Below are 23330 nucleotides of genomic sequence, written 5' to 3'. Positions count from 1 at the left end.
AAGTTTATCGAAGACGCCATCTTTCTAGGTAGTCAGGATCCTGATATATCCGCAAAACAAAAGTTTCATGCTCACTTGTGCCGCCTGGTGAAAAAATTTTGAATCTCATAGCTTTTATAATGATAGTCCTTGAGCTACTGAACAACTTTGCAGAAGGCGCCATATTTCTAAGTGGCCAGGATCCTAAGATAACCGCAAACCAAATGTTTCATGCTCACTAGCATCACCTAGTGGTAGAATTCCGCAATTCAGTGATGGTGGTGCTAGCCCTTGAAGTACTGAACAATTTTGCTCAACATCATGATCCTCCATTTTGAATACTTTGTAAGATATTGGTCATTTATAAAAACGGTCGTTAAAAAGTGGTCGTAAAACGAACCGTCGGTAAAAAAAAAGGTCGTAAAAAGAGGTTGGACTGTAATACCATTCATTCTCTCGGTAATAACTTGGTGATAGAGCGTTCAAGAGCAGCAACCTTTACAGACCAAAACCATATCGAGCCATTCAGCTTGTCAGTGTCAGTCAGTTCAATTCACGGTGAAATTCTTGACATTAAAAAAAATGAAAACAACTATGCAAGTACCATCGTTGGGGGTGAGATTTGGCCAAAAATGCGTAAGTTCTCATTTATTTTTAAATAACTTTCGCAATTTGACTTGATATGTTCGGTTAAATATGAGAATACGTTGCAAATGCTGAACAAATAATTGAAATCTGATTATTTTCCTTTGAATAGGAATCATTTGAAAATTGGCCCAAACTCACCCCTTCGAGAAGGTGACATTGGGCCAAACAAACTACACTCAGCAAAACGAACTATCGATAAACATAGGAACCCAATATGAAAATTCGCCACAATAAATTGGATTAAAATTCATAAATTTACGTCATGGAACCGAAATTTGAAAACAAAAATAGTTTTCGCGGCAACCTGGAATCAAACCAAGGAATTTTGTAACAAAAACTACCCAAAAACATGATTTTTTAAAGAAAAAATCGAATTTCTTTGGATTATTTAAGTTATTTGCCGAATATTACATGTTTCATATAAAACTTATGTTTCTAAAGCATTTTGTTTGAATTACAAGTTGAATAGTGTATTTTTTTAACATGTGCAAATATATCATTGTTTCAAAATTATTTAAAAAATGTTGCCAAGTCCTTTTCAAAGGTTTAACAAATAAGGAAAACCAGTTTCAGCTTTAAGAATATTGTTTAACTGATAAAAATTAAAATGTTGAATAACTTGGTCAAAACAGTAAAATGCGGTGTATGAAAAGTTTGAACACAATTAAATAAGCTTCAAAACTATGCAAAAAGATTTGGAATCGGATGAATATTCGTGAAGTTATGGTCAAACAAAGATATTTTTTCAGTAAAATAATAAAAATTTTTAGTAAACTACTTTTTATTGAAACTAGTTTTGATTTTACACAAATTTGATGTTCTACAAAGTTTTCGAAACAAATAATTTTTAAGGTAATGGTGCTGAAATTACCGAAGTTATGGTGACTTCACCTCCAAGACGCTTGCACCTCTAAATTTTAATATTTTTGGCTCAAATTTCGAGGTTTCTCTACTAATATGATTTGAATTCAGAAGAGTACACGAATTTTTGGTTTTGAGAACTTTTGAAAAATAAGCCGCACCCTAATAGACTGTAGCGCATGTGCGAGTAGCTAATAGGAGCATGTATGTAACTTATTCAAACGCAACTCTGAAATTCAAGTTATCCGATAATCGCGTTCCGTGGATTTTTCTTGCAGAGCACAATATTATGAATCAATTAACCATGACGTCACGCTGCAGCTTCTAGGTTGGATTCGCACCTGCTGCAAGTTTATTACCATGACAAGGCAATTTTTAAAGCCGAAATGCTGCCATAGTGAGATTGAATACAAAATTTATTCGATAAAATAAATGAAAACGAAATTAGGCAGTGTCCATTTATGACATAACGTTAAAATGTACAATTTTCGACCATTCCCCCTCCGCAACGATTTTCGTATGAAAAAAAAATTGTGTTTGAGCCGCAACGTTTGAGCCTACTCCCCCTCCCCTAGAGCGTTACGTAATATGTGGACGGCGCCTTAGTCTGCATAAATTTAGTGGCGTTGTGTATTCAATTTGAATCTCCGCTATTTTATTTTTAACTGCAATTCTTTTCTCAGTGTAGTCTGTATTTTTCTGCATTGGCCCTTTCAACGAGTAGAACATAATGAGTGACGTTTAATTTCAGGATTTGTCAACAAATACGAAATGTTACCAATACATTAACTAGTTTTTGCGCAGTTTTGGAATGCCGAAGTGAACATTTTTATTGCCGACAATAGTAATTGCATTGCCGATAAAAGAACAAGTGCCAAGAGGAAAAATAGAAGATTAAGAGAATAAAATAGTGTTTTGTGTATAATAACCAATAAATGAAGAGTGCTCAAGTGTAGTTCAGGTGTCTCCTGCTGATTGTTGTGCTCTATTGTTGCGTTAAATTGCCCTCTTAAAAGTTCAGCTACTTAGGCTGCCGACAATACGTAAGTTCCCCTACTTGTGGAACAATGAACATAAAAAAGTAGGCTTAGTTGTTATTAGGACATAACATATAACGCCAGAATGAAAAAGATACAGTATATATTGGACTTACCAGAATTAGATCTAAGTTATTTATGAGATCTAGCCCAACTGGCATAAATTGTATGAACATTCTAAAAACTTCCAAATTGTATTTCCAATAGCGTATGTAATTATATTATGTTTATTTATATTTCAGACAAAATTAACAGTTTTTACTCTGCCAAGCTGATTTCAATATTCTGTTCTGTTTTTGTTTACATTCAAATTCGGACCACGACGAATGAATGCCTTGTCGCTGTCTCCGCATTCGCATATTGATGTTTACTATTTTCTGAAATTAACCGACTATTTGTGGTGATTACGGTTCATGGCACACGATTCAGCTACAGAACCGCTTAGTAGCCGGTTGGTGCGAAAAAAAAAACGCACCACTGAATTTAATATATGAACAAAGAAGGCGTCTGCGTGTGAGTGACTAGGGTTCAGAAATCGTTCAGTCTCTCCGACGACTATAATAAATCGAAGCCTGCTGCGATTCATATAAAATACACGTTAATGCAAACGGCCTAGACAAGGTTAACGGTTCCCATAGCGATGCCGGAGAGTAAGTATTCCGGTGCTAGAGTGTGTGGAAGCTACTTCCTCTTTATGTATCCTTGCAAAAAACCTTCTACAGAGAACGAATTTCAAGTATTTACATAAACTGATCCTAGAGCTCCGCAATCCGCTTATCTTATCGTATCATTATTCCGATAACCCAGACAACAAACAACTTCAGCGAATAAACAAATTTGCAAGAAATTATCACCTTCGTTATGGAGCACACCGGTTTTCTGTTACGTATGGAAGTTTGTTGATGCTTTTTTTCTGCTCTTGGCTCACTTTCAGGTGAGATAAGCACATACAAAAATTCACACTTATTTTTATCACAAAGATTTTCGTCTTCTTTGTTCTCCACAAAAATGCACCACTTGTCTATCGTCGCTTACGGAGCATACATCCAATGGAAAATGGAACTCTCTAGCTGCAGCAAGCTATTCAGTCATAGTAGGCGCCGGCCTCAATGACATCTAACGAATTCGTAAACACAACAACTTGTCTCATAAAGACGGCGAGACGCTGCGGATATCGAATTCTCGACACGATCCGAGATGATGAATGTTTTTTTTTTTCTTGCTTGTACGAACAGTTCGAAGCCAAACTAGGAACAAGAGATGAGCTACAGCTGAGAAGCCGCCTTCTCTTCTGTCAGACGTCCGGAAACAGACTGACTGATGGGTGGCGCATGATTACATTTCGCAAAACGTCTTACAATTACGCAAGTGGTAATCTAATTAGGGTCTACAGGTTGTTCGTCACTTAGGCCTCACCTAAGTAACCTATGAAACCAGTGGCACGTGACATAGAGAAGGGTGTTTGTTAGATAACAAATGCATTTCTGGTCATATTCGACCAGTTTCAAGTTATCCTATGGAACAAAATATGATATTTTAACATATGTAAAATGGAAGCGTTACAGTAATAGATATTGACTTATAAAATTCGAAGTAACATGAACACCAATCATTGACAAATGAAGCCTTATGAAATATTTGCGCCGTTTTGTCTACAGTTCTTCTTCCGACTGTACTGTCAACAGAATGTGCAACTAAAAATATCATATACGAATGTGTACCATATGTAGTTTCATTCCAATAGACATGTGAAAGCATAAAGGGTATCAAATGGAACTCTGTCACTTTAAAGCCTACTAGAGGAACTGTTTCATTGTAACTCTCAGTCCGTTTGAATCCACAATTCAAAATTGACATCTTTTGCCCTATGACGTGTATTCACTTTTTACCAAACAAATTGCAGTTCAATATCTTCATTTCGACTTGAATAAGTAGCATAGAGATGAATACCAGGAGTGGTTACCCTAGAAATTTGAACCACCGCTTGCTTCAATCAATCGTGCGGTAGTCAAAGCATGCTGTACTTTCGTACACGCCTAATGCATGACTCACTATGTTGTGTGTAGTGATTTTCGGTTAAGGGTTAATTTTTGTAAAACGGATTGGCTCGACGGCCGATTTGTTTTTGTTTTTCTTCACAGTACTATACCAAAAAGGTCAAGTGGATGGAACCACGTGAAATGGATTCACGTTGGTTATTTGAGTCGCATGTGTAGTAACCGTCAAGCGAGATTCTACTTGAATTTTGTCCAAGGTTATTTACTTATGAGAAGCAATTCTAAAGGTTTCAAAGGAAGCACCACTCGACGGTATAGCATTTTATCTATTTAAGGAAGGATTATTGATGATAAGCTGTTGCAAAAAGTACTTGATATTTTTAAATTTAACACAAGTGGATAAACCGATTTTCCTTCCAGTAGTTTCCCAATGAAATGTGCAAGACTTACCACATTAATGACGACGATATCGCCACCCGTTGCTTCTACCAATCAATTCAAGTGGAAACGAAGCGAAAGTCTGACACTTGCCATCGAGTGCAAAGAAGAATACTGTGTCAATTTACACCTCGAGTTTTGCCCAGCAAACGATCGATGTATGTCGTCGTTGTTTATGCGGCTTGCTTTATCTTATCGTTATCTATCCTTCCGATTTAATGGTGACACCAGCACAAAGGAAGTAAGAATGAGATTTCAAAAGCTCCATGAAATAGTTGATTCACCGTTCACTAAAGATTTTAACGCCCACAATGTTTGTGAAATGCGAGAAAAAATTTCCAATCTTCCAATAGCAGACATAAGTCATAGACCGTAACGACATCGTGGCGCCTATACTGAGTACATATTGGAGGTTCGTTGCAGCCATGGCAAACCAATTTTATCCCAGCTCCCAGGAATTGTCCAATATACGGTTCGGTCGCAGCATGTCCTACAACGTGACCCAGTTACAGCGACAGTTACGTCGTTTCCAATAAGCATCAAACTATTCGCAACATAACAAAACCCCGGTGGTTGCAAAATGTTACAGAAAAAAAAAATCAAACCAAAGCAACCGCTGAAATCCAAAGCACCTTCAATCACAAGCACACTATTTATGTGTGCAGTGTAAGTATGTACATTGCCTGGCCTTAGTGTGTCGTCGCCTGCTGCATATGGAAGAGTGAACATTTGGGTATGTTCCCTACGTCGGTAACAGTGGCAACTATGATCTTTTTTTAATACACGTTTTTTAATGTATTTTTTCGTTTAATTTTTTGTATGCTTCTGAACTAGACACATGCTGGCATAAATTTTATTTTATGCTGTCTGATTTTATCGAATAGTTCTGTATAGTAATAAAATTGATTCCAGATGACAGGGCTGGTAGCGACTGAATACCTTTCAAAATGGAAACTTCAACTTATGAACTAATCCACGATGACGTCACGCTGCAACTTCCAGAGGGAAGAAAATCTTTACTGCGGGCCATGTTTACAGAAAATGAACGATTTCGCTGCACATTCATCCACTTCATGTTCATTCGGTGAACATTCCTTCTCGGGATGTTGGTCCGGATGTCATTTTATGTAAACACGGCCCGCTTTTAGAGCGGAAAAGAAAAAGAAAATCGAGAATAAAAGAAGACCGTGGATAAGTCCATAGACTTATTGCCTGAAAAAAAAGATATAGGGTAAAAGCACCGGTGTTGGCCAGTCTAAGAGAAAAAGTCAATAAAAATTATATGGCAAACCGTATTTATACAACAAATATGTCAAATGCAAGCTTTCAATCCATTCCATCCATGTAAAATATCAAAACTGAGCTAAACCCATTTTTTCGCTTTGAAAATCTCGTTGGTCAATAGAGGCCACCAGAACCAGTTTCGGCCAAAGATTTAACTTTGGTTTCTAAATTGGCCAATCACATTGATCTCTTATGAGAGTGGCCAAATTAGGAGTACCCTGGCCAAATTAGGTGTATGGGTGTTAAAATTATAAGGAAAATCAATAGTTTTTCCTGTGTTTTGAATCAATTCGGACGAGTAAATGAATGTAGCTCTATCGTGTGAATATGATCTGTTGAACACAAAAGGTTCCATGCTGATTGGCTTTGTGAAACGGTGTATAATCCGCTATGGCTACAACTGGCGTATGGCCAAAATCAGTGCTTCTACCCTAAAAGAAACCTAAGAGGAACCAAAAAGAGACAACAGGCCAAATTATAACCAATAAAACAAAACGAAAACTAATAGAAGCCAGGATATAAGAGAATGATTTTTCATAGAATCAGATTAAGGCTTTTTTAGGAATTCCTAGTGACATTCGGACAAGTATTACTGCTCGTATTTTTTCCCATAGAATTCTCGATTACTTTTTCAAATCGACGTAAGTAACTTTTATACGGGTTTGAGAAAATTAATTAGGAAAAATCACAATCTATCTTCTAAAACTGTTTTAAAATGAATCACCTTTTTAACATTTTTTTGCCGTGTACTTCGCTCAAATTTTGCATACACTCAGCTCACGTTCAAAAACTAGGTAGTTTCTATTATTTCCCACAAAAATAATTATAAGAAAATGATAAGCCGTTTCATTCAGTTACTTTCGACGTTTTTCTACCAGTGTAAAATCGGCTCAAGTAGTGTTTTGTTTTGATTCGTGGTTAAGTCACTTTGTCTCTCCATACAGCGGGGCGGCGAAAGTAGTGGTTAGGTTGCGAAAGTTGAAAATGTTACTTTCGTCGTTTTGTAAATCCGGAAATTAAACGTTCTAAAAGTGAAAAGTTGAGTTGGTACAGAGCGGTACGTGTAGAATTCCGCCTGCTTAACACATAGGATCGATAAAGTAAGTTTGTATACTTTTTTGACTTGAGTCTGTATGAATAAGTTTTCGAGAATTTCTCCAAAAAAATTTCCTATGGAACTCGTCCTAGAATTTCGTTTTGAGTACCTCGGGATTATCACAAAGATAGCCACAGAAATGACACGAGATCATCAGGAATTAGTCCGAAAGTTCTTTAAAAATCATTGTTGAGGAAGTCCTAAGTCCTCCACGCTTTCCCTGGGACATCCTCTAAAATTTCCCTTTAAGGTGAAACAGTCTAGAAACAGCTTATAAGATTCCACTAAAACTTCAAAGGCACAAATCTCGCGAAGTAAGCATCCAAAAGCAGTGCACTTTTTATTTTAACTTTGTGCACTAGCAGAAAGCTTAAAATAAGAAGATTAGAAACGTTTGCCAACTATTTCTCCAGTTTAGTGCCTTTGAAAACGTAAGTAGGTGCACAAGTCGGCCATTGTGGCAGCCATATTTGTATTCCGAGATGTTTCACCTTAAATCATCTTCCAAAAATCAACCAATAACTTTTTGAATTGTCTTTCTGGATTTTTTAGAGATTTCAACTAGGAATTTCTTCAAGGAATTATTCCAAAGATTCCTTCTGGGATTTCTTCATGAATTCCTCCAGTAATTTTTTGAATTTTTCTCAAAGAAGTCTACAAAGATTTATCCAAGCGATTAATGTCTCCAGGGAAATATAAAAAAAAATCCTAAAGTATCTTCTGAAGAAAGTTATGCAAGTTCTAAAACATCATTAAACAAGGATCCCTGAAAGAACTCCTAGACTCTCGAGGAACTTTCACAAAATTTCCTAGATAAACTGCTAAGATAATAGAAAAATCAACAGGGTCTCGGGGTCATATCCCTCAGGATTTTCTGAAAAAAATAATATAAAAATATCGGATGTTAATTTTGTTGAGAACATTGATAAATGTTTGGAAATCCGCATTAGTAATTCTTGGATGAAATATTGGAGAAATATACAGGAGCTCTATGATGAAACCCAGATTAAAATAATTGAAGAATTTCTTAAGAAAAGTTCTTCATACAATAATAAATTTCTCTAAGCATTCAAAGAAATTTCAGGAGAACAGGTAGAGGTATCTCTAAAACAATTCTGGATAAATCCCTGTAGGAGTCCCAGCAAGTATACTAGATACAATTTTTGTATATTGTCACATATATTGAGTTGTTCGGTAATTCGGTTCTCAAATAAATTAACTTATCCCAATTAGGTTTCACCGTTAGGATGACTACACAGCTTAGACTGACTACACATATCAATGGTTGCTATTCCATGATTGACCGCAGTCAGTAAAGATCCACAAAGAATCAACTAGAAGTTTGGCTGGGATTGGCCATAATCTTCTTCAGTGTGCATAATTCGGTGCCTCTGTTTATACAGGGTCAATAACGGCGCCGGCCACGTCCTTGCAGTCAGGTGGGAATGAGGGAAGGAATGTTAGTGTGTAACCTTTGGAGACCGTGTTTGCCTCTGTATCTCCACAAACATCATATTTTCGTCCCACCGTTGTAAGGACAAAAGTGCAGACATACACATTTCTTCTTCTTCTTCTTGACATTAACGTCATTAACGTCCCCACTGGGACAAAGCCGACTACTCAGCGTAGTGTTCTAATAGCTCTTCCACAGTTATTAGCTGAGAGCTTTCTTTGGCTAAGTTGCCATTTTCGCATTCGTATATCGTGTGGCAGGTACGATGATACTTTATGCCCAGGGAAGTCAAAGAAATTTCCATTACGAAATGATCCAGGACCGACCGGGATTCGAACCCAGACACCTTCAGCATGGCTTTGCTTTGTAGCCGCGGACTCTAACCACTCGGCTAAGAAAGGCCCACATATTTAGAGATTTGAAATAAAAGCATGAAACGAGCTCACCAATTCCAAAATCCACTTTCAGCTTCATTTACTGTATACAGACTCCGTTCGGAAACAAAGTGCAAAGCAAAACAAAAATCACACTGGACGTTTGAAAGCGACGCTTCGTACCGCACTCCCAGCAAATCGCGCGCAAACTGAGGCCTTGCTCCAAGTGATTTCACAATTGCTTGTCACTTTCCTTATAGGACATTTGCCACACAATTCCCTTCACGGGAAGATAGGACGTCTGGCTCAGGGTGGCCACCAAGTTTCCATTTTGAAATTCCCGCTTTTTTCCCGGTTTTCCCGGTACAATCACCAAAATTTTCCCGGTTTTTAATTTAGCTAATCGAAGATATTTTAACTCAATTTCTAATCTTTCTATTTCTTCTTCATGAAAATAAAGAGTTCTACAAAGCAAAGAACACACTTAGAATGAAACATAAAAATCTGTTAAATAATCCACAGAATTCGTACTGTGAAATATGATTCAACTTTTTTTCTGTTGAACAACAGCGGTTTCAACATAGGTAAATTGTCAAAAATTCACTGAACATTCGGTAAAAGTTAAAATTTTACAACAGTCTTTAAAAAATCCCACTCCAAGAGCTACTGAGATTCAAAACCACCGGAGCGAGATTTATTTCGCGCGCATATTTTGTTTAAATCCAGGCATGCAATGAATCCTGCCACGTGTATGAAAGGATTGTATCCTAGGATTCAATCCTTGATCGATTGTTAGCTAATAGAAATGAATCGAGTAAGCATTGATATTTATTGAAAATTTCTATCTGACAGGACACTTGGGATGAGTCTGAATGATGTCCGCATGCACAGTTGGTTCCTGAATTGGAAGACTTGCGACAATTTTTGATAGCTTTCTTTCAGGTCGTTGACAATCCGAGTGAAACTTGAGAGTTCAGCGTAACTATGGACCGATGCACGAGTTCACGAATTTGACGTTTGAGCGGTGCCGAATTCACTGGTTTCCATGGTCACATAAATAACACGGCACCGCTAAAACGTCAAATAGTGAACCCGTGCATAGGACCATTCTAATTTAGTGCAAGCATGTCTTGACTTAGCAAAAAAAAAAGTGCTGTGATTCGCTTCACCACGAAAGACCGACATTTGGACTAACTTGCAGTAGTTTGATATAATTTTTAGAAGTTTTTTACGATGTACATGTTATTGCCTTTCATACTACTTCGCCTCCCCTTCGGTATCCTCGTTTATCCCAGGTTTGTCCTAAACCTCTATAAAACGTCGAACAATCATGTTTTTGATGAGGAACATTTTATATTCATTCGTTTGCTTGGCTATTCATGCTCAATGACAGAGATTCCATCCTGGGATTGAATCCTTGCACGAATCACGCACGCTGGGATTGAAAAATCAGGATTCAAAAAGATCTCGATCATTGAGATGAATTCAAAGCATGCTTGTTTAAATCTTGGAGCAGAAGGATGATCATAGAAGACTGTTTTACAAAAGTCTGTGTAAAATTAACTTAAGTTCGGTGAAAGTCCATCTTTTTACCATATACCGAAATTCAGACTGATAATTCATTAGGCGGCCATGTTTACAACTGTGAAAAAAGTTTAAATTCCAAATAGCTCCCGTTGTTGAATGTTTTCATTTCAATCATCAATTTTGTTCGCGCTATTTAGGCGGAAGAACTATAAAATGCCAAGTCATCACCGGAAATTTAAAACTTACTGAAACGTATGGTAAAATCTACGAAATTGAACAAAAAATCCACAGAAAAATTGTAAAAATAACACCCAGCTTTTCGGTGCTTTTGACAGCTGAACGTTTTCTAGCTTCACGAACGGTTACATATCACCGAACGATTCACCGATTTTTTTTTTGTTCCTTTTAAAGGTGATTTTGAGCGCATACAACTAGTTCATCACCATTTGTCAGAAATGCGCCAGAAAGGCTGCTTTTAATAAGGAGTAATTCACCGAAATTTCTGCTGTTGGGATTTCGGTGAAATCGCACAGAAATCTGTGATTTATTCTTAGTGTGAAGTTTAAGATGAAAATTAAGCAAAGCCACACATGTAGAAGCATGTTATTTATTATTTCCTTGTCGTTTTTTTTTGAAGAATGATAAATTAGATACTTTGATTGATTGTAAGAAAAAAAAAATGATTGAACCTTGATTCGAATCATCAAGTCAAAAAAGTTTGAGAAAAGTTTAAAAAATGTTATTCCTGGCAGTAGTGGAAGATTTGAAAAATATTTCAAATCCTGGTTAGCGATTTTGTGAGCAAAGTGAAACATGTTTAAGACGCATAGTGTAAAGATTTTCCACAACTTCTGGTTTGTATATTTATAGCTCAAAAATGTTCGTCGTTCAACATGATTTTCCCGGTATCCATTTCAAATTCCCGTCTTTTTCCCGGTAGAATCGAATTCCCGTCTTTTCCCGCTTTTCCCGTTTTTCCCGGTTCGATGGCCACCCTGTGGCTATTTGAAAAGAAGTATATGAGTATATCAAACAATATAGTAGGTATGTTACACTGATGGCTCCCTTCTTGAAGGTAGAGCTGGTGCTGGTGTATATTCTCGTGAGCTAAGGCTCAATCAGTTTTACTCACTTGGTAGACACTGTACCGTTTTTCAGGCGGAAATATTTGCTCTTATGTGAGGAGTGCAATCAGCACTTCAACAGCGCGTAATGGGTAAAGTCATTTACTTCTGTTCAGATAGTCAGGCTGCTATAAAAGCTCTTGTTTCGGCCAACTCAAGGTCGAAGCTTGTTATCGCATGTCGAACTCAAATTGAGGAACTTAATTCAGTCAACTCTGTAAACGTTTTATGGGTACCTGGTCATTCTTCCATCGCTGGAAATGAATTGACTGATGCGCTAGCTCGCAATGGAGCATCGCATGACTCCATTGCACATTGGACCGAATCGACAATTTAGCTGGAAAAAAGTGTTATCTCTGTTCTCGTCGATTTTAGACGTTCGATGTCTTCAGAGAAGTTATTCATAATTGAGTTTTGCGTCTTTTAAGGAAAAATTTAAATAGGGTGGTCCATATTTAAGCTAAAATTTTGACTCAAACTTTTTTGTTTGATTAAATTTGTGGCTGCGCTCTTCTGCAAACTTTTAGAAAATGTTATTTTGAACAACTTTGTCGAAGACACTTTTGATCTAACTCTTCATTTAAGCTAAGTAAATTGATTTTGAAAGTTTTAACATAGGGTGGACCCAAAAAATCAGTAATTTTGAACTATCTTTTTTGTTTTCAGTTTTACGTGAATGTGGTCTTCAGAAGAGTTGCAGAGGAAATAAAGATACACATTTTTGCTGAACATCGCAAGTTTGTGATTCTTGTGATTTTGAAGTTATAAGCAAATTTAAGTGAAAAACTATGAAATCTTAAGATGCCCATAACTCATGGAGTTGGTTCGATAAAATTTTTCTTTAAGTGGCATTAGAAAGGCCGTACAATAGGCAACTTTTGCTGCAAAAACTGTGAGAACGTATTTTTTGTAAATTGAGAAAATTCACTTCAAAAAAACACTTAAAAAACTCGAAATTCGCTTGTAACTCGCAAGATTTTAAAGTTAACGGCGTGTTGTATTCAGCAAAGTTGTAGAATTTAACTAGATCTACAACTTTCCCATACAACAATTTTAAGCGAAATGTGAAACAAAAATATGTTGAACGTATAATACATTTTACTATTAGTTAATACAAAATTATTCAAGTAGTAGCAATATAATTGTACTTTTATTCTATCAATAATTTTCCAAACCTGCACACTTTTTGATTACCTTGTCTTCTTCAATAATGTTAAATTTTCAACCATTTCCACAGTTCTGTATCCCAGGACACTATTGTATTTATTCAGTCACAATAATAGCAGTCACAATGACGAAACAGTTAAAGTTTCTTATATTGCATTGGCATCATTTTACATTTTGAATTATACGTGAATTATACCACTGAGTACTGATAAAATAATAATAAAATCGTAATACCATACAAAGTTTACAACAGCAAGTATATGAAAGCGACTGCTGATATACTAACTGAATGTTTTATAGTAATAAATATAAGGTGACCTACATCTGAATCGTATCATCATTTCTACATATTTTGTTTCACATTTCTCTAAAAATTGGTGTATGGGAAAGTTGTAGATCTAATGAAATTCTTTAACTTTGCTGAAGATAGCACGCCTTTAACTTTAAAACCTTGTGAGTTACAAGCGAATTTCAAGTTTTTTAAGTGTATTTTTGAAGTGAATTTTCTCAATTTACAAAAAATACGTTCTCACAGTTTTTGCAGCAAAAGTTGCCTATTGTATGGCCTTTCGAATGCCATTTAAAGAAAAATTTTATCGAACCAACTCCATGAGTTATGGGCATCTAAAGATTTCATAGTTTTTCACTAAAATTTGCTTATAACTTCAAAATCACAAGAATTACAAACTTGCGATGTTCAGCAAAAATGTGTATCTTTACTTCCTCTGCAACTCTTTTGAAGACCACATTCACGTAAAACTGAAAACAAAAAGGATAGTTCAAAATTACTGATTTTTTGGGTCCACCCTATGTTAAAACTTTCAAAATCAATTTACTTAGCTTAAATGAAGAGTTAGATCAAAAGTGTCTTCGACAAAGTTGTTCAAAATAACATTTTCTAAAAGTTTGCAGAAGAGCGCAGCCACAAATTTAATCAAACAAAAAAGTTTGAGTCAAAATTTTAGCTTAAATATGGGCCACTCTATTTAAATTTTTCCTTAAATGATGCAAAACTCAATTACGAATAACTTCTCAGAAGACATCGAACGTCTAAAATCGACGAGAACAGAGATAACACTTTTTTCCGGCTAAATTGTCGATTCGGTCCAATGTGCAATGGAGTCATGCGATGCTCCATTGCGAGCTAGCGCATCAGTCAATTCATTTCCAGCGATGGAAGAATGACCAGGTTTCGCGGTCTTCGGCAATATTCTTCATCGTAAAAATACCTATCGAGGTCTGTGTTCAGAATTTTTATAGAGGTCAATGGGCAACCTCTGGCGATTTTTCTTTGTAAAAGTAAGTTTTCCCATAGTAAATCCCATACAAACTTTGAACGGCTGGCGCTAAAATATAGTTTCTCCGATCGAGCTGAAATTTTACACAGTTGTTATGGGACCTAAATGCAATCCAAAAAGTGGACTGTAGCGAGAATCTAAATTTTTCATATACCCGTGTCCCAGGCTACTGATCACGTTACACACGATTCTCGAATTTCTCAAACTTCCAACACAAGCGCATGGAAGAATGGTAGTCAAGAGCTGTCAAAACGTATGGAATACAATGAAAAACGTAAATTACTTACAATGTGGAAACTGGATCGAAAAAGTAGTGATTGGAAATCAAGCGTAATGTGAATATAGAACTGTTTGTGTTTAGTCTATCTTCCGTGATGCTTTCTTTGCTTCATAATTTCGTTTTTACTACCACTGAAAAAGAGCCATCTATAGCCTTTTCAGTTTTGAATATCGCCCTATTGCAATCGCAGATACACGAAAGCTGAACAGATACATATCAGATGTGCCATAATCAGGATCAAAACTATCGCACACAAAAGACACACAAAAGAAATTTTGCACAGTTGTTATGGGACCTAAATGCAATCCAAAAAGCGGACTGGAGCGAGAATCTAAATTTTGTCCCACACTAGTGATCAGTGAGTGGAATACAAACATCAGTATCGCCGCTCGGTGGCCAATGAAAGAAACTAAATGTTCGAAAGGTTGTTGCCTGTGCTTTTTGTCGCTGACGCCGACTGTTAGCATCAAAGAACGAAATAAACAGTCGTTACCCTTTTACTTGATAAACTCTGATTGAGTAAAACTGATTTTAGAATCTTGAATCTTCAGGACATTCTGTTCTTTTTAATTGTGGTAATGAGCTATACACATAAAGCCTGTTTTTTCGTGTAGATTTCCCACAAGATAAACTCTCTTTCTGAGTTCCAACCCAGAGAACCAGAAATTCGTTTAATTTTTTTGTTGAAATTGTGCGCATATTTTCAAGAATTTGTTAAATACATTTTCATTGAAACCTCAAAATTGAAAAGCAATTTTATTGTAGGAACTATGATTTATGATACGGTATATGCAGTAGTCGCTGTTTTCAAGCGGTACGTGCAAAATGAGTAGTCTCCAATGATCGTTTATCGACATATCGGAATAATAATGTAGACAATAAGTTCGAATCCGGGACGTCTGGTCACTTTATCTTGAGGTTATAGTGACGACTTCTTTCGGGAGGGATGTAAGGCCGTTGATACCGAGATAAACTAGCCTAGAGTTGAAAATCTCGTTAAAAAAGTTAAAATATGGACTTTCTTCGGAAGAAATTACTCCAGGAATGTTATCGCAATACATATTTTTCCAGGAATCTTCACAGATTTCCTTCTATTGAAAACTACCGATCTCTTATTGAGCCAAAGTAAATCATGGACGTGTAAACGAAGTTCTTTACTCTACATTATTCTGAAAATGCAAATTCTGAATATGTGCACTCGGGATATCTCGGTGCATGGTACTGCGAAGTGTGGGATCGGTTCCCATCCCAGAAAAATTGAATCTTGAAAGTTTAAATTTTCTTCCAATTCGCCCAACTAGAAAAAAATCCATATGTAACATGAGTGCAAAAAAAACGTTTCGCAAAATCTTTTCCTCCTTGCTGAACTATGGAGTTTGAGCGTTCCAAGTGATTGATTTACACCCATCCTCGTTGGCTTCCAGGTTTCGTTCGCCCCGCGCCGGTCAGCAACTAACTGTACACGAAACCTATTTGCCGGACCGGCACCGCGACTCTAGCGTCAACTAGACGCAGCTAATCCACTCGGTACGACACGATACGGTACTAGTAGCGGCAGCAATTAAATGTTAATTTTGCTCCCCTCCAGGGCCGTGTTTGGCAGCACCAATGTTGGACGCGGGCCTGCACATTAAGCTGGCCCATTTTATATGGAAAGGTTAGCATGTAAAAATCTCGACTTACACACCAGAATTTGTTCATTTCGACCCCCAGAAACTACTGTGAAAATTTGAGCGAAATCCGGAGGGGCTAAATGAGCTTAAAGTTTGTATGAAGAAAATCGACCAAATCTGTTTATGGTGAACAATTCCGATACGGTGACAGATACGCGTATTTCTACATCAACTGTAAGGTTCAGTATCGTGTACTAGACTCGACTTGATCCATCGTATTCGCACATTATATACTTAAACTAGGTATAAAGTCACAGTTCTCTTCCCTCTTTGGGAAATGGATGGATTTCATCAAGTTGAGTTTAGTACACGACACTGATGACGACCTTACAGTTGAGGTCGAAGTACGCCTATCGATCAAATGATACAAACTATAGTGGAATTAAATGGTATAGTACTAAATTCGGTTTTTCAGCTATTTAATTTTTTAGTTCGTTCATTATAGGCCACCCTTATTGCACATAGTTCGGGTGAGAGTCTCCACTCCATGTCTATGGCTGCTAGAGGTTGCGGTACAACAGCTCAGAGGAGCAGCAGACGTAAACGTACATGGCATGTTGGCTTTTTGAAGGCTTCGTCATTGGCTGAGGCTACTATGAACACTGTTGAATCTTCCGTTTATTCGGGCGTCAACTGACATGAAATTCGCGAAACCACGTCACAATTCTAAATGGGACGATAGACGTCAGAAAATGTCCTTGATAACGGGTTCACGAATATGTGTATAAATTTTGCGTAGGTTATAGTAGAAATTGTTCTTTGGGATTACGGAGGGACATTTCGATTTGAACCTTTTTGATCTGATTTGATCTCAGATATGTGAACACAAACATCTACACGCAAAAAATGAGCTGTTAAAACTACCATTTTAAGGGGTTTTTCAATAGACCAGAAATGCGCTTGATTTTACCATGTCTGTAATCGAAATCAGACGGATTAAAATGATTTCTGTCAAATGTAACAGTGATAGTGTTGGGATGTACTACAAACAGGGTAAATTGTCCTGAATGGTAATTTTGAGAATGGGCGTATACGTAGTCAGCTACAATAGTAAATTTTACCACAGATTTTTTTTCTCGTGTAGATATTTTTGAAATTTCATTTGAAATTTGATCCTTACATATTTTGTAACCCTCATTTGCAATGGCATTCTATACGAGCATTCAATCTTAACTGAAGAAAAGTACGGTATGTATTGTGTTATTCCACATAATCTTCTTCTTCTTGACATTACGTCTTCACTGGGACAGAGCATGCTTCTCAGCTTAGTGGTCTTATGAGCACTTCCAGTTGCCATTTTTGCATTCGTTATCGTGTAGCAAGTACGATGATACTCTATGTCCAGGGAATTCCAGGAAATTTCCATTACGAAATGATCCAGGACCGATCGGGAATCGAAACCACACACCTTCAGCATGGCTTTGCTTTGTTGCCGTGGACTATAACCACTCGGCTAAGGAAGGCCCCTTATAATGCACACGCTAATCTCCAAAGAGAATGTGTCATCAAAAATAACCTGCTCTGACTCACTTGCTATGCTCGCCATAATACAATCCTAGATTAGTTGAATAACTCCTGCCGAATCACGTTTCTGTCAAAGTCCTCGCACATGACCCTGACAGAGCGTAAATCAATCTTCGAACACTGGGCCAGTACGTGCATGATATGATATGTAGGCTGTAAGACTTGCCGCGCGATACGAAGGACCTTGAAAAGGGAATCCTCGCGGGAAACTAGTAACTGTTTTTGGACTTTCCTCGCAGTCCGGTCTGGGACACGATAAACAACAATGGCTTTTCATCGGCTGCAGAATGCACAATCAATCTCTGAGGCATCTGGCGATCTGATATGTAGGTACCAAAGTAAACACGCAGCTGGTCTTGTTCTCGTTACTACACACGGGCCGCGCCAATGATCGAAACTTTCAATATTGGTGTTATCTGAGCATACACTACTGTAGGGTACATAAGTAGAAATGCAAGCGAAAAGAGAGCAAAATATGGGCGCGCTTTTATGTTGGGATAGGTGAAAACCGGTTTTCCACATACACATGACGGACGGGGCCAGTCAGCGGCAACCAACATTCGACATTTCTACATATTTTCTATACTTCACGTGCTTGTGGCGTTCGTTTCACGGTTATTCCGTGGCAGCATGCTTTACTTTTGCTTTCAGAGATAATTGAGATCGAGATTTTGGGTTTGTACAGGTGTTCAGATAAAATCACGGTGCCAAACAACAAGCTACACACTTGATTACCAATGCACAGTGCGCACTGTGTAAAACGCATAATGCGAGTCCATATAAGTGATAATTTAAACTAATAACAACATATTCATAATCTCCCCAGACAACCAAAAATCGCATGAAGGGTAATGTTACAACTCGTTTATTCATACTGATTACATCAAACTCGCAAAACACCGTTGATAAACTCGTCAGATTGATGAGCTTCCTCGCATAAAACACTTCTTTTCTGAGTTCATTTGTACATTTTGTTTCGTCCCGTCCGTAGCAGCTGTCAAATCGACATTTGTTATCATAAGTTAAGTCGCATAAGATCACAGGTTAGTTCGGTGGAATATTTATACACTCGCATTGCTTGTTATTATTCATCACATAATATATGCACGCATATCGCCTCCACTTTTGTACGTAAAAGGCCTTTTCGCAACATCTTATAACAGGGTGTCTACTCGTTTACATAAATGAAATTCCCTGATATTTCCAGGTTTTTCCAGGTTCTACAAAATAATTCCAGGTTTAAGAAATACTCCAATTTCAGACATACAAAAAGTTATTGACAAAATAATTTGCTTCAATTCGTTTCATGCTTCCAAATTTTTTAATGCATGTCGAAGCTATTTAAAGGTGGAACAATTTAAAAGCTTAAGTTTTTGTCAACTGAATTGTATTTGATACAAAGCCTTGATTGTATTTGATAAGAAGACTCATTTTAATATCGTTTGTGAGAGGTCTGATCATCATTGTAAACTAAACGGAACCTTCAAGTGATTCAGTATGCTTAACCCTTCAAGTTTATTGATTACAGCGTACTTGTGCAAAAAACAGATAATAGGTCATATGAATAAAACCGAGTACTTGCTCATGCTCAACCCGATTCGAGCAAAGTAAAGTCTCTGAGCATTTACTTGAAACCGTATGAATAAAACGATACTTTGCTCAGAGTAAGTTCGAATTTCGAACTTAGCTTTTACTCTGTCAAAAAATGTTGTTTATGTTTTGGCTAGCTGATTTTTGCGAGGGAGCAGAATCCGAATGGTACAAAAAGTATTGGTTTTGCAGATCTTAACTGAATTTTGCCGATTACTGGAACCTCACAACACCCGGCAAAGCCCAACCAGGAGTAATTTGAAAAACCCTGTGTTACCTGCAAGGACTAAAAACGGGCTGATAAAGTTGCAGCCGATCCGTCTACAACAGTAAGTGTTTTGCGCTTGTGTTATTTGTTCATATAATTATTTCTTTTCCTTCTAACTAGCCCATACCGGTGGACAGATAGCTATGGAGCCAGCGGAATTCCTGCAAAAGTATAAACGGAAATGCAACAAACGACAATTTCGATTAGAGTCGGATTACGGTAAACAACATCACCAGAAGCAGTAACATCAGGATAAATAAATTTCTTTCAGCAGAATGGACCCACCGAATACTCAACGAGATGCCATAAGGAAAAATTGATCAAACTGGCGAAATCTATCGCGGACAATTCAGCTGCCATGAGTTGGTTCAACATGCCACGGGTGACCGGATCGGCAATCAGCTGCAACTAACGCCAGTGCGATGAGCAAACAAGTGCTCAAATGAAGAGACTGTTGGTGTGCAAATACCAAGGCCATCCCTTTGCCGATGCAAACATAAATAAACTAAGCTACGAAACTAAAAATACATTACAATTTTTCAACGATTTTCTTAAGTAATCATATCACAAATAACATTTGCGTCTAAAGATAATTCTCTGAGAATTCTTGAAGTTCTTCAAAAATATTGGCAGCTGCTAAAAATGTCACCAGATGGCATTTATTGGTTTCGACAAGAATACGCAGATTTTGCAAATAGTTATTCAAAATCTTCAGGATTCTTGAAAATTTGAAATTTGGCTTCGATTCATTTTCACCTGAAAGAATCATCTTTTAGAGCTTTTGGGATATCTATTAATTACGTAAGACAATTTACAGAGTTCTTGAAAAATGTATTTTATGCATAGGTTTAAAAAAAATTGTATGGCACGTATGGTATCTCAGACCTCTCGTAATTAATAGACGGCCCCTTTCTGTATAAATTACGCGCAATTTTTCATAGTAATCTTTCTTGCAAATCTATGAGAAATACCGTAAACTTAAAAGATTCATACATGAATTAAGAAACGAACTCGATTCTTCCAATTTGTTTCTAGTACTAATCCAAGCGTTAATTTAGATTTTTAAAAGCTTTTTATGGATTTGTACAGTTTTGCTAAGAATATTCTAAATAAATTATATAGATACCCAAGTAGATACCTCATAATTTTTTCTAGTAATTACCTCAAGTATTTGTTCTGCAACTCTCTCCTTGAAAGTCTTCTAAATAAATAATCGATATATCGAAAAATTTCTTTAAAAATCCTAAAATGGGTAGAATGCACAAATCTAAAAGAAAATTGGGCATTTTTGCGAGAATCCCTTGAAATTCTGTGAGATTTTTTGGAGAGACATCATTGAAGTTTTATTGGAGGAATTGTTTAGAGTATTTAGACAAAACTCAAGAGGGGCATCTGAAAAAATATTTTAGCTAATTTTAGTTAGAGGTGTTCTTAACAAATTTATGGATAAATTCCTGAATGCATGTTATTAATAGTTTCTTAATTAATTCCTCTTGGACGAACATTTTGGCAAAATTTATTTTATATACAGTATTCGACAAAACATTTGCAACTTTTTCGTTTTTCCATACAAAGTTAAATCTCAGTTATTTATGGACCGATTCGAATGAAATTTTCACAGAACATCATATTTAACTTGAATTTTGACATATATTTTTGAATGATTTTTACAATCACGAGTTTATAAGTAATAACGGTTTAACTAAAGTGCAATTTTCGACAAAAAATTCAAAACTATTTATCTCAAAATCTGAAAGCCCTACACAAAAACTGTCTTCAGTAAACTTGTTCCTCTCGTTAAAATCTACAACTTTGTTGAAGATACCATGAAGCTATTTCTTCAATATGTTTAGTTATGTCATCGTCAAAAAATTCACTTTAGTCAAACCGTTACTGCTTTTGAACTTGTGATTGGAAAAATCACTTAAAAATATATGTTAAAATTCAAGTTATGCCTGATATTCTGCCAAAATTTCATTTAAATCGGTCCATAAATAACTGAGATATAGCTTATCAAAGTTGGTCATTTTGTATGGAAAATCGAAAAAGTTGCAAATGTTTTGTCCAATACTGTATTTATTTTATCTTCTTCTTCTTCTTCTTGGCATTACGTTCTCACTGGGACAGAGCCTGCTCTTCAGCTTAGTGTTCTTATGAGCACTTCCACAGTTATTAACTGATAGCTTTCTTTGCCAAAGTTGCCATTTTCGCATTCGTATATCGTGTGGCAGGTACGATTATACTTATTCTATGCCCAGGGAATTCAAGGAAATTTCCATTACGAAAAGGTCCTGGACCGACCGCGAATCGAACCCAGACACCTTCAGCATGGCTTTGCTTTGTAGCCGCGGACTCTAACTAGGAAGGAAGGCCCCATATTTATTTTATATAATATTATTTCATAAAAAATGATAATCAAGTAGCGGAATGTGTTTAAAATTGACTTTTTTTGCAGGATTTAATAAAATTGTTGTTGCGGTCAATCAATATTCGAGGAAACACATCTTTCTTTTTTCACAAATTTTCAACTGAGCATGGTAGGTAGGTGACTGGCATCATTCTGAGCATCTACTCAGCTTTTGCCACTTTATTCATACGAATTCGAATGTTCGAAAAGTAAATGCTCAAATGCTCAGTTTTATCATACCGACTTGAGTAAATGCTCAAGAAAATGATTTGACAGGGGGATTTGAGTAAAGTAAAAGCTTTTGCTCAGTTTATTCATACGACCTAATGAACTACATATTCATTTTTGGCCCACGTTCAGTGAAGAATTCTCAAAAGGTATCCATGGGCAGTTTGGATACTTAAGACAGATAAATGGGCGAAATAAACAATACTTACAAATGTTTGTGACAATATTTCACAATTAAAATACATGTCGTAAAACATGTTTTTCGATAAATATTTCAATTATTTTTAAAAGGAATTTCACCAGACATTAATTCAAGTATTTGCCCAAAGATCCAGTTGTTACTCCGAAGATTTACTCAGGCTAGGATAGATGGAGTGTCGCGAATATCAAGTACCTACGCACCACCTATTCATCGATTTCAAAGCGGCCTATGATACCATCGACCGCGAAGAGCTATGGAAGATTATGGACGAGAATGGTTTTCCCGGGAAACTGACTAGACTGATCAAAGCAACGATGGATAGTGTACAGTGCTGTGTGAAGATATCGGGTGCATTATCGGACCCGTTTGAAACACGCAAAGGACTTCGACAAGGCGATGGTCTTTCCTGCCTCCTGTTCAATATTGCGCTAGAAGGTGTTATGAAACGGGCGGGCTTCAACATGCGGGGCACGATCTTCAATAAATCCAGCCAGTTCATCTGTTTCGCTGACGACGTGGACATTGTCGGAAGAACGTTCCAGGTGGTTGCTGAACAGTATACCAGGCTGAAACGTGAAGCAGATCGGGTTGGATTGAAGGTAAATACGTCGAAGACGAAATATCTGCTGGCTGGAGGAACCGAGCGCGATAGAGCTCGCATAGGCAGACGCGTGACGATCGACGGGGATGAGTTCGAGGTGGTAGACGAATTCGTCTACCTCGGATCATTGATAACGTCGGATAACAACTGCAGCAGAGAAATTCGAAGACGTATCATCGCCGGAAGTCGTGCTTACTATGGACTCCACAAGACCTTGCGGTCTGGTAAACTTCACTTCCGTACTAAGTGTACCATGTACAAGACGCTTATAAGA

General features: G+C 37.0%; 1 protein-coding gene across 17 annotated transcripts in view; it reads right to left on the bottom strand.

Annotated features, from left to right (window-relative positions):
- The window catches only part of LOC5571447 (epsin-1), a 74133-nt gene that overhangs the window by 36222 nt on the left and 14581 nt on the right, over positions 1-23330 (bottom strand). Inside the window, exon 1 of one of the 17 annotated variants that reach the window (XM_021839776.1) lies at positions 4973-5076. The exons of 14 other annotated variants lie outside the window; for them this stretch is intronic. The gene's annotated coding sequence lies outside the window, so the exon portion shown is untranslated. Of the gene's footprint in view, positions 1-3379; positions 3843-4972; positions 5077-23330 lie in introns of those variants that run through there. 2 more of the 17 variants (XM_021839780.1, XM_021839777.1) reach the window with 2 other exon arrangements.

This window comes from Aedes aegypti, chromosome 2 (genome assembly GCF_002204515.2).
Source record: "Aedes aegypti strain LVP_AGWG chromosome 2, AaegL5.0 Primary Assembly, whole genome shotgun sequence".
NCBI lineage: Eukaryota > Metazoa > Arthropoda > Insecta > Diptera > Culicidae > Aedes > Aedes aegypti.
Note: the sequence above shows the minus strand (reverse complement) of the source record. Positions and strands in the feature narration are given on the sequence as shown.